Source organism: Antechinus flavipes, chromosome 1 (assembly GCF_016432865.1).
Source record: "Antechinus flavipes isolate AdamAnt ecotype Samford, QLD, Australia chromosome 1, AdamAnt_v2, whole genome shotgun sequence".
Lineage (NCBI taxonomy): Eukaryota > Metazoa > Chordata > Mammalia > Dasyuromorphia > Dasyuridae > Antechinus > Antechinus flavipes.
In genome coordinates this window covers 509,310,809-509,326,221 of record NC_067398.1, presented here as the reverse complement: position 1 = coordinate 509,326,221, position 15,413 = coordinate 509,310,809, and positions in this window count along the sequence as shown.

Here is a 15,413-nt window from a genome sequence, read left to right as displayed (position 1 = left end):
ATTACCATATAGGAATGGAATGAAAAGGTACTGGGCAAAAAGTAACAGAGTAATAATAACAATCATAAAAATATTTATATTAATTCCTCCAAAATTATTTTAAGTGTCTATTATATATAAAGCATTGTGCCATATGCTTGGTCTCTGCCCTCCTGGATTTAACAATTTAGTTTTATGATTACAAAACATTTTATATGCACTATCTCCTTTGTTACTCAGTGATTTATGTAGTATAAGTATTAAAATTCTACATAAGGAAATAGGAATGAGGATAAATAAATTGAGGCTCACAAAAGTTAATGAATTACCTAGAATAATACAGCTAGTAAATACAGTGATTCTAATCTAGGTTTTCAGACTTTGAATCTAGATGTCTTTCTACTGTCCCATGCTCCCTAACCAATGTATTTCACACCTCTATTTAGTATCCCAGAAGTCAGGAAAAAACAAGGAGGTCTTCAAATCAAACTTGGAAAACCCAAACAAGTTTGGAAGTATTAATGTATGCAATGTGGCAGGGTGATATATTGCACATCTGGACTTTTTCAGAATCATTCAAGTACTTTTTTTTTTTACTTCTAAATCTATTACTTGAAAATCTTTTTCTTTTCCTTCAACCCCACCTCCTTAAAAGAAAAAAAAGTCCCAATAAACCCACAATATAAATACTGGATGCAGTTAATTTGACTTATGATAGTTTTTTTTTTAAGCAGATGAGAGAGATCATATGTGACTTCTCAACTTTTCTTATGATAATCTCAAATCCTTTGCCAAGAAGTCAAGGATTTGGAGGAAGCTTTGAATCCCATAAAGGGCTGTCATTTCCTTGTATATATTCCCTCCAATAGCCAAGGAGAATACACACCTGGCTTTTCCTTAGTCTCTATCAGTGAATGCAGATGTAAGAAAAAGGAGACAGAAGGCCACAGAGTGATATGGTTTATGGAGTTCAGCATTTAAACCCTATAAATAGTTTTTTTAAAAGAAAAAATATAGAATGGAACAAAACTACACTAATTTCAAACTTTGCTATTTAACCAATTGACTTTGGCTCTTACATTGATAAGAGTCAAACATAATTGGGGAGAAAAACAGAGAAAAGCACTTTTCTCCACACAAAATAGTTTTCCAAAGCTTTCATAGCACATGAAAACAAGGGAAGCATAAGGGATTGGCTTTGAATAGGTATTATGTTTTTAAAAACAAAATCTGGAATAAAGTGATTGTTTTTTGATGGGGGAGAGTAGTGAGTGAAGAAGGAAGGAAGGAAGGAAGCATTTATCAAATGCCTACTATGTGCCAGACACTGTGCTAAGTTCTTTACAAATATCTCTTTTGTTCCTCACAACAATCTGGTGCTATTGTTATTTCCATTTTATAACTGAGGAAATTGAGATAGACAGAGGCTAAGTGACTTTCTAGGAAATATCTCAGACTACATTCAAACTCAGCTTTTTATTACTTAGGGAAAGATTGGTAGGATAGTGAATGGAGTGCCAGACCTGAATCAGGAAGACACAAATTCTTGAGTTCAAATCAGACCCCAGACACTTTCTAGCTGTAGAAATCTAGGCAAGTCACTTAACCCTGTTTGTCTCAGTTTCTTTTTCTATAAAACGAGTTGAAGAAGGAAATGACAAACAACTCCAGTGTCATTGCCAAGATAAAAGTCCTTCTGTCTGATCCAAGTCTCTAGATCCTTGGGCCTAAAATCCCCTTAGCAAGGGATAAAGCTTTTCCAGTCCAGAGAAAAGTCTTGAAATGCAAATACTACAAGAAGAAGCCATTGATCGACTAACTAATGCTGTAGGATCTTTCCTGAAATACAATTTAATAAGAAGGGGGAGGGAAAGAATTAAAAGGTCCTGGGCTATCTGGACTTATCCTTAAGCAGGACCAAAGGGAGATTAGGGAATCCTTAGACACATTTCGTCTCCTTCACAGTTTTGCCTTAGCCCAGCCTAATTGGCAGAATGGCAATTTTCTTTAAAGGATTTAAAGAAGTCTTTTCACTTGTCTGAACCTATGTTTCTAAACATCTATAAGATGTAGGGATTAATTTTGGTTCTTAAATTTCTTTTTCACTCCGACCCTCCATGACCCTGGGATGGACTAGTATCATAGGCAAATCACTCGGCTGGCACAAACTCCCTCCTGTGAGAAATGCAAAGTGGAAACATTCACCAGATGGGTGATGGCAAAGAAGTCAAAGGGAGTAAAATCCAGGGGAGAATTTAAATCATAGATTGTGAGATATCTAGCCTATGAACTCTTATAAGGAGGTCAGGCTGAGTGCAGCCCTAAGCATAGATAAGAATTGAGGATGGGGAACAGGGAGAGAAGGCTGCATTTCTGCGTCATCTATGAGGATGAAAGAAGAGAAGTTGTGTGGTATTGTGTGTGTGTGTGTGTGTGTGTGTGTGTGTGTGTGTGTGTGTGACTCGGGAGTGGCCAGTATGTATGCTCTGGAGACCTGACATCTGCAAGGGAGACTCCCAACTGGATCTCAGGTAGGCCTTAGCTCCAACAGCCAAGGGAGGGAGGAGAGAGAAGAATCTCCCTCCCTAACTCTCCCATATTTTCCACAGCTCACTCTGCACTGCCTCCCACTCCTGTCTCCTGAGTTGGCCACACAGGGAGTCAGCAGGTTGCAGGTGTGCAATCAGAGATTCTGAAAGGTCATGTAAAACCTTCCTAGAATTCTCTTACTATATATCAGAAGGACTAAAGCCTGATTATAGTAAAGAAAACAAACAAAACTAGATTCTGTGTGTGTGGCAGAGAGAAAGATAAATGTTATATACAAAATCACAATTTATTTTTTTAATTAATATTTTTTAATTAATTTAATTAATATTTCCAACCAGATCTATTAATTCATTAGTTTATGTAAGTCAAAATGAGGAAACTACCTCTTTCAAGGCAGATTGGCACCTGCTCTTCAATTTATAGTATCAGGGAGTTTCTTGGCACACAGAGAGATCGCATCTTCTTGAGAGTCATACAGCCAATACAGATGATTGAATTCAGAAGGTATTTAAATCTAGATTTTCCCTCAGTTTAACCTAGTTCTCTGTCCATTAGGCAATACTGCATCTTTCCACAAAATCATATATAAGTATATGCGTGTATGCATGTGTGTGTGTGTGTGTGTGTGTGTGTGTGTAATTTTATATCACCCCTCTACACTAATAGCCTTTTTCTAGATCTATGTACCTCTACTCTCCTGCCCCAATTCAATATTCAGAGCAATGTTAAATTGGTCTTTTAAATTGCATGAGTATGTCCCTAAACTAATCTATTTATTTAGTGCTATACCAATCAGACTTCCAAGAAAATATTTTATTGATCTAGAAAAAATAACAACAAAATTCATATGGAACAATAAAAAGTCGAGAATCTCAAGGGAATTAATGAAAAAAAAATCAAATGAAGGTGGCCTAGCTGTACCTGATCTAAAATTATATTATAAAGCAGCAGTCACCAAAACCATTTGGTATTGGCTAAGAAATAGATTAGTGGATCAGTGGAAAAGGCTAGGTTCACAAGACAGAATAATCAACTATAGCAATCTAGTGTTTGACAAGCCCAAAGCCCCTAACTTCTGGGAAAAGAATTCATTATTTGATAAAAACTGCTGGGATAATTGGAAATTAGTATGGCAGAAATTAGGCATGGACCCACACTTAACACCATATACCAAGATAAGATCAAAATGGGTCTATGACCTAGGCATAAAGAACGAGATTATAAATAAATTAGAGGAACATAGAATAGTTTATCTCTCAGACTTGTGGAGAGAAAGAAATTTGTGACCAAAGATGAACTAGAGACCATTACTGATCACAAAATAGAAAATTTTGATTACATCAAATTAAAAAGCCTTTGTACAAATAAAACTAATGCAAACAAAATTAGAAGGGAAGCAACAAACTGGGAAAACATTTTCACAGTTAAAGGTTCTGATAAAGACCTCATTTCCAAAATATATAGAGAACTGACTCAAATTTATAAGAAATCAAGCCATTCTCCAATTGATAAATGGTCAAAGGATATGAACAGACAATTTTCAGAGGATGAAATTGAAACTATTACCACTCATATGAAAGAGTGTTCCAAATCATTATTGATCAGAGAAATGCAAATTAAGACAACTCTGAGATACCACTACACACCTGTCAGATAGGCTAAGATGACAGGAAAAAATAATGATGAATGTTGGAGGGGATGCGGGAAAACTGGGACACTAATGCATTGTTGGTGGAGTTGTGAACGAATCCAACCATTCTGGAGAGCAATCTGGAATTATGCCCAAAAAATTATCAAACTGTGCATACCCTTTGATCCAGCAGTGTTTCTATTGGGCTTATATCCCAAAGAAATACTAAAGAAGGGAAAGGGACCTGTATGTGCCAAAATGTTTGTAGCAGCCCTGTTTGTAGTGGCTAGAAACTGGAAAATGAATGGATGCCCATCAATTGGAGAATGGCTGGGTAAATTATGGTATATGAATGTTGTGGAATATTATTGTTCTGTAAGAAATGACCAGCAGGATGAATACAGAGAGGACTGGCGAGACTTACATGAACTGATGCTAAGTGAAATGAGCAGAACCAGGAGATCATTATACACTTTGACAACAATATTGTATGAGGACATATTTTGATGGAAGTGGATTTCTTTGACAAAGAGACCTGAGTTTCAATTGATAAATGACAGACAAAAGCATCTACACCCAAAGAAAGAACACTGGGAAACGAATGTGAACTATCTGCATTTTTGTTTTTTTTCCCGGGTTATTTATACCTTCTGAATCCAATTCTCCCTATGCAACAAGAGAACTGTTCGATTCTGCAAACATATATTGTATCTAGGATATACTGCAACATATCCAACATATAAAGGACTGCTTGCCATCTAGGGGAGGGGGTGGAGGGAGGGAGGGAAAAAAATCGGAACAGAAACGAGTGTCAATATAAAGTAATTATTAAATAAAAATTTTAAAAAAATTGCATGAGTATGGCCATGCCCCCTGATCTGTTCAGAACCTTCAATCCTTTGCTACTGTCAGATCAGGCAAAGAAATTTTAGTATTATTCCTAACTAAAGTATTCACTTTTTCACAATTTGGGATGATTTACATTTATAGGAGCCTAGGATTTAATTAGAAGTTTTAAAAAAGGCATTTTAAAGATCATTTTGTCTCTATTCTCATTTTCTAGTTGAGAATAAGTGAGTTCTCCAAGATTTTCAAGTTATAAAACATAGAGTTAGGGTTTAGATGTAAGTCCTTTTTCTGATACCAGAGCCATTTTTCCTTCTTTAATATGAAGTACTTTGTGCTGTACCTTCTTAATCCTCAGAATCCTTTAAGGGCTCCCAATTATTTAGAATGTAAATTTCCAAATTCTTAATCTGGCATTTAAGAGCCCCTATAACCTGACTCTGGAGTAGGGAGATGGCCGGGAATCAAAAAGAATCATTTTCATGAGTTCGAATCCAGCCTTATATACTTACAAGCTATGTATTTCTGAACAAGTCATTTCACCCTGATTGCCTCAGTTTGCTCATCTATAAAATGAATTGGAGAAAGAAAATGACCAACAACTCCAGTAATTCTAATAAAACCCCAAATGAAGTTTGGACGTGACTGAAAATGACTGAACAAAATGATCTAACTCGAACCTAGCTTTCCAGCTATCTCATAATACTTTTCCTTATACTCTAATCAAACTATACTAACCAACTGGTCTCAGAGATTTCAAATATGTAGCCTATAGGCCACACATGGACCACAACCAAAACTAGATTCTTTTTAAATAATATTTTATCTTTCCCAATTACATGTAAAATAATTTTAACATTCATTTTTAAAAATTTTGAGTTCCAACTTCTTTACCTCCCTTCCTCCTTCCTTCCTAAGATGGTAAACAATTTCATTTAAGTGAAACACATATAATTGTGTTAACATATTGCTCATGCTGTGAAAGGAAACAGAAAAAAACTCTACAAAAAAGTGAAAAGGATTATACTTTGATCTGCCGTCAGACTCCATCAGTTCTTTTTCTGGATATGTATAGAATTTTTCATTATGAGTCCTTTAGAATTATTTTGGATTATTGTATTGCTAAAAATAGCTGTGTCATTCACACTTAATCCTCGTACAATATTGCTGTAACTGTACAATGTTCCTCTGGTTCTGATCTCTTCATTTTGCATCAATTCACATAAATCTTTTCAGGTTTTTCTGAAATCATGCAACTTGTCATTCTTTACAGCACAATTGTGTTCCATTACAATTCTATAACACAACTTTCTCAGCCACATAACCCACAGAATTGGGAAATATTTAGTGAAAAAAATTAAAATTTGATAAAATGTAGATAAGGTTATATTTTAAAAAGAAGTTCTTATGCAGCTTGGAAAAATCCTTATGTGAGAATTAATGAATCTCATTCTTATTTGAGTTTGACATCACTGATCTACATGACCTATATGTTCTTATCATTGTGCCTTTTCCTAGTTTGTGCCTAGTCCTTATGTCTAGAAGTGTGTTCTTATTTCTGCCTCCTGATAGTCCAGTCAAGATTTCAAGAAATCCAAATATTTTCTGTACCACAAAACTTTACTCAGTAGCCACATAGAAAGTAACTTATCTCTTTTATGAATTCTCATAGTTTGCTTTAGCTCTTTCATACATATCATATTTTATTTTATATTAATTAATGTTTTATTGTCTCATAGCCCTCAGCTAAAGATTTCCTCTCTCAGATTATCTTCCATCTAATCTGTATACATCTTGTATATGCCTTGTTATTTGCATATAATCCCCTACTCCCTTTCGAATGGGAGCTTCTTGAATTGGGACCCATATTTTTGCCTTTTTTTGTATCCTTAGTGATTAGTACTGTGTCTTAATAAATATTTATATACCAGCTCTTAAGTCAGGAGTACCTGAGTTCAAATCTGGTCTCAGACACTTAACATATTCTAGCTGTGTGACCTTGGGCAAGTCACTTAACCCCAATTACCTCAGCAAAAATAAACAAAAATAAAAGTAAATATTTAATAAATGAGTGTTGACTGACTGTCACCTCTTCTAAATTATAAAATCTGAGAATAGGTGTCATGTTTTATTTATTATAGTCCCTCTGCTAGTGCTTTGCATAAGTAGGCATTTAATGTTTGATAGATGCATTAATGACTCACTAAATGAAATAATAAAGAATCTGAAATTTAACAGACATATTAGATCCCTGCTTGTGTAAGAAATTCAAATAGATTTGAAGAGGGGGAAAAAGGCAAGATGGCATAAGGTTGCTGCTATCTTAAAATTAAAATCTAGTAGGATTATTATGAGAGAGAAGTTTCAGAGTCCAGATCAAGTTGGAAGCCAGATTACAAAGGGCTGAGGAAAATGTGGTTGTTGGTGAAGGTGAAGTGGCAAGTGAAGATGACTTTTCCAAGAAGTTTGATGTTGATTGGATTGGAAGAAGGGAAGAGATGGAAGGGTAATTGGATGGGGCAAAGAGTTTGACAGGGAATTTTTCTGGCAATGCAAAGATTAAAGCCCTTTTGTAGTCAGATGGGTAGGAGACCATGAAGAATGAATGTTGAAAGCAAGTAGCATTTTTTTAATTTGTTTTTTTAATTTTATTTAACATTTTTGATAGTGAAAAGAGTGCAGCATTTATGTACATGACGAAGTCCAATGTCTGGTCACTTGTGTTCAAGATAACATACTATCTCTGTGATATTGGGCAAATCACATGATCTCCATGTATCTGAGTTTTCTTATTTGTAAAATAGGGTGCTTAATATAAATGACCTCTGAAGTCTCTTAGCTATAAAACCATGATCGTATGGTCCTTTGTGCTTCTATTTTGCTAGGAACAACCATTCATTCATAATGTATACAATAAAGGAAGGAGAATTGGTAAATGTTCTTTCTGACTCTCCTTCTCTTCCCAAGAATATTGTGGGATTAACTAATGCCTTCTGCATTGCTTATAGTCCAGAATATTGGTAAATAGAAATATGTTTAGATTTAATAGGCTTTGTATTTCACATAAGACATCCAGTTACAGCAGATTCATGTTCCAACTGGTCTGATTAAGGCTGAAGCCTTCAGTTAATAAGTAAAAACATTTAGCCTTGGAGATATGTGGCCCTTAGCCAGCCCTGAATGTTCTTCCTATGCAAAGGTGATGCAACTGCAAAGGGTGTGCAGGTGGTGGCTGAAAAGAATAATTCAGCATCATGGAATGGATAAGATCCAGCCAAATACTCTGTTTTGAGCAAAATACCTAGTTGCAGAAGCAGAATTCTATCATAAAGAAGGTGAGCAAAGGGAGAATCACTTCTAGATTAGCCCTTTCCTAGGAGCAACAATATAGATGCCCATTCCATTCCTTTTAGTGTTGTGGGGTAGAGGTAGGGAAAAGTCACAGCAAAAAGTGGAGGGGGGAAAAGAGTAAACTTTTAAGGAGTGAAGGTGCCCAATCTTATTAAAGGGAACTGAGTCATTGTTTAAGATGGAGATGCCCTAAGTTAGTGTTGATACTCCAAAGTATTGCCATTTAAAGGTCATTTTGTTTTGATTAAGAATTTTTAAAACTACTGGATTCTTCTTATTTAAATGGGTCAAAAGGACTGGTCAAGTGCTCAAATAATGTTCTTTCTTCAATAGCCAATGGCTCCTTGAGCTTTAAAAGTACAGTTTCCCTCCCCACCCAGGGGAAAGAATGAAGTCAAGGAAAAATAGATTCACTTGTTGAATTGGAAACAATTTTCTTTTTGGGGGGAGGAGTTTGTCCTAATCTCTTCTGAATTTCAGGTATATGCTGATGGAGTATAGGGAGTGATTGATCCTCTGATCCATTGTTTAAGGTTTTTCTTCTCTACTGGTTACAAATTACAAATTACAAATTAGATGCCATCTTTATTCAACTATTGCCTTTTGGCAAGCTTAGATGGAAGCTTTGTGAAGGCATCTGAGGAGCACAGACTTGTCCTGAGGCTATCTTGGGCACATTTGAGCTCCAACACTTTTGAGTCATACACACAAATAACCTGGACCAATAGGTAGTTAGTCTGATCATTAGTTGTCCACAGAGAGTGAAGTTCTATCATCATCACTTCCCTGCTTGTTTCATTTAACCATTGCTTGACACATACAACACTGTCCAAATGGTCAAACCAAATTCAATCAATCAGTCTAAGTGCACTTAGTGGTGAGCATTTATTGCACACCAGATACTGTGCTAGATGTTGCATATACAAACATCTGCCTTCAAGGAGCTCACATTCTTTGGTGAAGGAAAACATGTACATATATTAGTACATACAAAATAATTACATACAAAAGAGCACTGGGCTTAGAATCAACATTGAGTTCAAATTGTGAGACATTTAAAAGTTGTGTATATATATATATATATATATATATATAAAATCTATGATTCTAAGCTAATTTGGAGAGAGAACACAACAAATGGGGAAATAAGGAAAAAGTCTCCTGTAGGGAATGGAATTTAAACTGAAATTTGGAATAATCTAGAGATTCTAGGGAGGAGAGTTGAATGAGGAGACCATTTCAGGAATTAGGAGCATCCCATGTAAAGGCAGGGAGATGCAAGATGGAATGTGAGGAAAAGCAGGAAGACCAATTTGGCTAAACTAAAGAATGCATGAAAAGTAATATCATATATAATAAGCCTAAAGAATTTGAAGGCAGATTGTTAAGTGTTTTAAAGGCCAAAGAGGAGGCTTGATTCTAGAGGTGACAGGAAGCCATGGGAGAATTTTGACAAGGTTGGATCTGTGCTATCCCTGAAAGCAAGGAGACCAGTTAGCTGGGTATTGTAATAATCTAAATTTTGAGGACATAACCTAGAGTAATAGCCATGTGATTGGAGAGGAGGGAGTGAATCTGAGAAATGTTATGGAAGTATATTTGACCAAATTGAGTTGGATATATGGGCTAAAGTAGAGTTAGGAGTTAAGAATGACTAAGTGACTAGAAAGATGGGAGTTTCCTTTTCAGAAACAAGAGAGGTTGAGAAATGAAGTGGTTTTTGGTGACAATGGGGTAGAAATAATGAATTCTTTTGGACATGTTGAGTTTGAGGTGTCTCTATAAAATCCAGGCTGAAATACCTAATAGGTCATTTGTAAAGTGTTTCTGGAGCTCAGGAGAAAGGTTGGCTGGATATAATCTGAAAGTCAGCTCCATAAAACAATGCTCCAGGAGAGCTGATGAAGTCACTGAAGTGCCATTTTGTGGCCTTCTGTAAATCAGTCACAGAAGTACAAAGCTATCCCAACTTCATGGAGAAAAGAATTCAGGAATTCAGGAGTAAAGAGAGAATTTTTTTTCTCAAGTAATTCCTCTTTATTTTCTGTCAAAGAGCAGAGAGAAAACTTGAGTTCAAAGGAAGCAGTATCTCTACAATCACACAAGCTTTTCCAAACTACATGAAAATGAAAATGACATTGAACTGAAAATTGATTAATAATTTACTTTTTAAAAAATGTTTTATTTAAATTTACCATTCTTTTTTTAAAATTAGTTTGAAATTATTTCCAACCCTTTCCCCCTCATTGAGAAGGCAAACAATATGTTATCAATTATACATGTGAAAACATGCAAAACAAATTTCATATGAGCCATGTTGAAAAATAAAGCCAGAAAAAAGTGGAAAAAATGATGCTTCAATCTGCACTCAGTTAATCAGTTCTCTCTCTAGAGATGAATAGCATTTTTTATTTGGATTGTTGTGGATCATTGTTTGGATCATAGCAGCCAAGTCTTACACAGTTGATTATAGTTAATAATATTACTGTTATAGTATGCATGATTTTTCAGTTTCTGGTCACTTTACTTTGCATCAGTTCATATAAGTCTTCCTGAACATTTTTGAAATCATCATTCTCATCATTTCTTATAACACAATATTATTCCATGATAAACATATACCACAATTTGTTTAATCATTCCCAATAGATGGGCATCCCTCAAATTCCAATTCTTTACCACTGCAAAGAGCTGCTATGAATATTTTGTACATATGGGTCCTTTTCCTATTTTTTTTTATATCTGCCATAGCCAGAGCAGATTTGCATTTGAATCTTAAGGTGATTAAAGTAGAATCACATTTTTTCAGCCACACATTTTTTCAGAACCACAATTAGATTTCCTTAATTTTTTTCCCAAGCTATTACACAAGGATCAGATTAGAAGTCCAGTTCATATTCTACCAGAATTGTTGACAATGTGATTCCTAGGTATTTCTTTTACAAATGTAAGGAATCCACAGCAGTTCATTGGAGGCTGTCCTAATCCACGCCAGCAATATGGAGATTTAACAGGAGGTTTTCACAAAAGAAATAGAAGGCTCAGCAATGCTTGAAGCAATGAGTTTTTATTACGATGTGTTTTAACTCACATAAGGAAAAGTCCATGGCCTCAAATGAAACATCATTTGGCTGGGAGCTTGGGAAGCTGAAAAAGTAAGGGGTTGTCAGACTTCATGTACAATATAGGGTCTCAATATGAGAAGGAAGAGAAATCAGAGATGGTACTGTAAGGAGATTGGTCTTGGAATTCACCAGCACCAAGTCAATCTTTTTTTTAAATAATAGCTTTTTATTTTTCAAAATACATGCAATGATAGTTTTCAATATTCACCCTTGCAAAACCTTGTGTTCCAAATTTTTTTCCCTCCCTCTCTTTCCTCTCCCCTAGACAGCAAACAATCCAATATAGGTTAAACATGTAATTCTTCAAAACATTTCCATATTTATTCTGCTGCACAAGAAAAATCAAGTCAAAAAGGGAAAAAAATGAGAAAGAAAAAACAAGCCAAGCTAACAACAACAACAAAATGAAAATGCTGTGATTTACATTCAGTCCCCATAGTCCTCCCTCTGGGTGCAGATGGCTCTCTCCATCCCAAGTCTATTTAATTGGCTTGAATCACCTAATAACTGAAAAGAGCCAACTCAATCACAGTTGTCTATCATATAATCTTCTTGTTCCTCTATACAATATTCTTTTGGTTCTACTCACTTCACTTAGCATCAGTACATATAAGTATCTCTAGGTCTTTCTGAAATCATCCTGCTGATCGTCATGTCACTACTTATAGTTGATGAGGATAACAGTTCATTTTCTTCACACCTGGACAATTCCTGAAGGCAGATGAGATGGATGGAGGCTTGGCCACAATGACATGGGACAAAAGTTTTGGAAGCTTTCAGAAAAGGAAAGAAAGAGGGGGTGCAAGGTGCCAGCACTATGACAGCTACTTAAAGAGCAAATCAGAGAGATTTTTAGACTATTCCAATGATAAAAAGAAATTAATCTTAATATTATAGAGAAACATTTTGGATATAAAAAATCCATATTGAACAACTGCTCATTGCGGGGATGTGGAGAGGAGACAGCATTAGATAGAACTTGCATTTGGCTCTGGAGGAGAAAGCAAAGGAGAAAGCAGAGGTATTATAACAACAACAGATGGGACATGATAATAGTTAGCCTTTATATAATATTTTATATTTGGAAAGGACTTTTCAGAGGCCACTAGGTGTCCCTCTGGTTAGAGCTTAGAGTTGATAAGACCTGAATTCAACTCCTCCCTCAAATACTTAATAATTGTGTGACCTTAGACAAGTCACTTAATTTCAGTTTCCTCAACTGTAAAATATATATAATAATACCTCCTATTTTCCAGAGTTGTTGTAAGGATAAAATCAGGTAATGTACTTGTAAAGCAAACTTTAAAATGCTATTATTATTACTATTATTATTACTGTATAATATCTCATTAAGTCCTCATAATCATCCTGTGAAGTAAATGGTAAGTCAATAAACATTTATTAAACATATACTATGCATTAGGTACTGTGCAAAGTGCTAGGGGTACAAAAGAGGAAAAGTTCCTACCTTCAGAGGAAACAAAAAACAAATATATATAAACAAGCTTTTTACAAGATAAATAGGAAATAATTAACATAGGCACCACAATTAAGAAGGGTTCCTATAAAATATGGGACTTTAGTTGAGATTTAAAATAAGCAAGAGAAGCCAGTAGACAAAAATAAGAAGGGAAAGCATTCCAGGCATGGGGGATAGCCTGAGAAAATGCCCCAAGTCAAGATGGAATGTCTTTTCCATGAGACAGAAAGGAGGCAAATTATACTGAATCAAAGAGAATGTGGAGAGGAATAAGATATAAAAAGACTGGGCAATCAGAAAGGGCTAGATTAAGAAGGGCTTTGAACTCCAAGGAGATGGGTGATAGGGAAGCAGTAGAGTTTATTTTAGTAGAAATGGGCGTGATATGGTTGGAGTTGCAATATAGCAAAATCATCTTAGTGGCTGAATGGATGATGGATTAAAAAGAAAGTTGAAACAGGCAGATCTACAACAGGTTATTGCAATAATTCAGGTATGAAGCAATGAGAATAAGCACAAGAGTGATGGCGTGTCAGAGGAGAGAAGGGAAACATTTAAGAGATGTTATAAAAGTGAAATCAGCAAACCCTGACAACAGCTCTGATGGCGAGAGATATGACATATTGGGGAGGGGATAATGAGTATCTGAGGATGACTCCTCTGTTGAAAGACTAGGTAGATGGTATTGTCATCTACAGAGGTAAAAAAAAAAAAAGGGAGGAGGGGAGGATTTAGGAGGAAAATTATGAATTCTATTTGGGACTTAAGTTTAAGATATTTACTAGAATCCATTTTGAGATGTATGAGAAGCAGTTGGAGATATAAGATTGAAGATCCCAAGAGGCTGGGACAAGGATAGATATGAGAATCATCAACATGGAAATGTTCATTAAATTCATGGGAGCTGCTAAGATCCCCAAGTGAAGTAGTACCAAGGATAGAACCCTGGATACCTAAGGTTAGAGATTGTGATCTGAAGGAGGATTCAGCAAAAAAATAAAAATAAAAAATAAGGACAACCAGGAGACAATATCAAGCTGGAGTAGGAAATCAACAGTATTAAAAGTTGCAGAGAAATTGGGGACAACAAGGATTGAGAAAAGGTCATTGCATTTGGCAATCAAGAGATCATTGGTAACTTTGGAGAAAGTGGAATAATAAAACTGGAAACCAGGTTGAAAGGGGTTAAGAAGAGAATAGCAGGAGAGAAAGTCGAGGTACATTTTGTAGGTGACATTTTCAAGGAGTTTGGCCACAAAGAACAGAAGAGTTACAGAATGACACTGGAAAATGGAAGCAACAAGTGAGGGCTTTTTCAGCTTGGAGGAGACATGGGGTATGGGTCAGTAGGAAATGAGCTAGTTGGCAAGGAGCAATTGAAAATCAGTGATTGAATGGGGAAAGGAGGAAATTTATTAAAGGATAAGAGGTGGAATGGGAATACTTGTACAAGGAGAAAAATTAGCCTTGGTAAAGAGAAAAGAAAACATAATTATGAAAGAGAGAGATGAAAGAGGAGATAGTAGAAGGCATTTGAATAATATGAGATGAGGAAGAGGGGAAAAGAAGGAGTTCACAACAAAAAGCCTCATTTTTTCTGCAATATATGAGGCAAAGTGCATAGCTGAAAGGGTGGGAAAAGGGAAAGTCATGGGAAGATTGAAGACAAAAGAAAAGATTTGGAAAAGCCAGTGTGAAGAGTGAGAAAGTGACAGAGTGAGATAAGATAGATACAAAAGATTGCCTGGTTTCAGTAATAGCCCAATTGAGATTTTATAACATAAATTTGTCTGAATGAAATATGATTTTTCTTCATCTTCATTCAACATGGGTGAAAGAGCAAAGGTGACAAATATTGAAAGTGATCCAAGGCTGAAACTTAGCTGGGCACAAGCAGCAAAATGTTAAACAGCCAAGGGATTTAAGAGAAGATGACTGAGTAAAGTTGACTTGGTTCATCAAAGAGGTAGAGAGAATAAAATATAGGGAACATAACCTAGGAGAGAATTGAGGGGTCAAAAGATTGGAAGTCATAATGTAGATAAAGAGTAGGGTTTTGTAAGTGAAAGCTGAGGGACAGGTAAAAAGTCAATAAATATGGTAGGAGAAGGGAATTTCAAAATTCTTGAATGGGGACATTTGTGGATCAAGATCATGGACATAACTATTTTTGTGTGTGGCTGAGGCAGGATGGAGGAAGAGTTAAAAAATGAGTAAATTAAAGAACTGAGTGGGTAGGGAATTTGAGGGAGGTGAGACACTATGTATGCTGAAGTCCCCTAGTCTGATGATAAATGTTAGGGAGAAGAGAAAAATTGTGTGCCAAGTATTGAACTCATTGAGGAAGGAAGAGAAGTGACCTAGATGCCTTTATACAGCAGCTATCAGGATTTTGATTTGGTGGTAGATATGAATAATATGAACCTGAAAGGAGGAAAAGTGATGGAGGTAG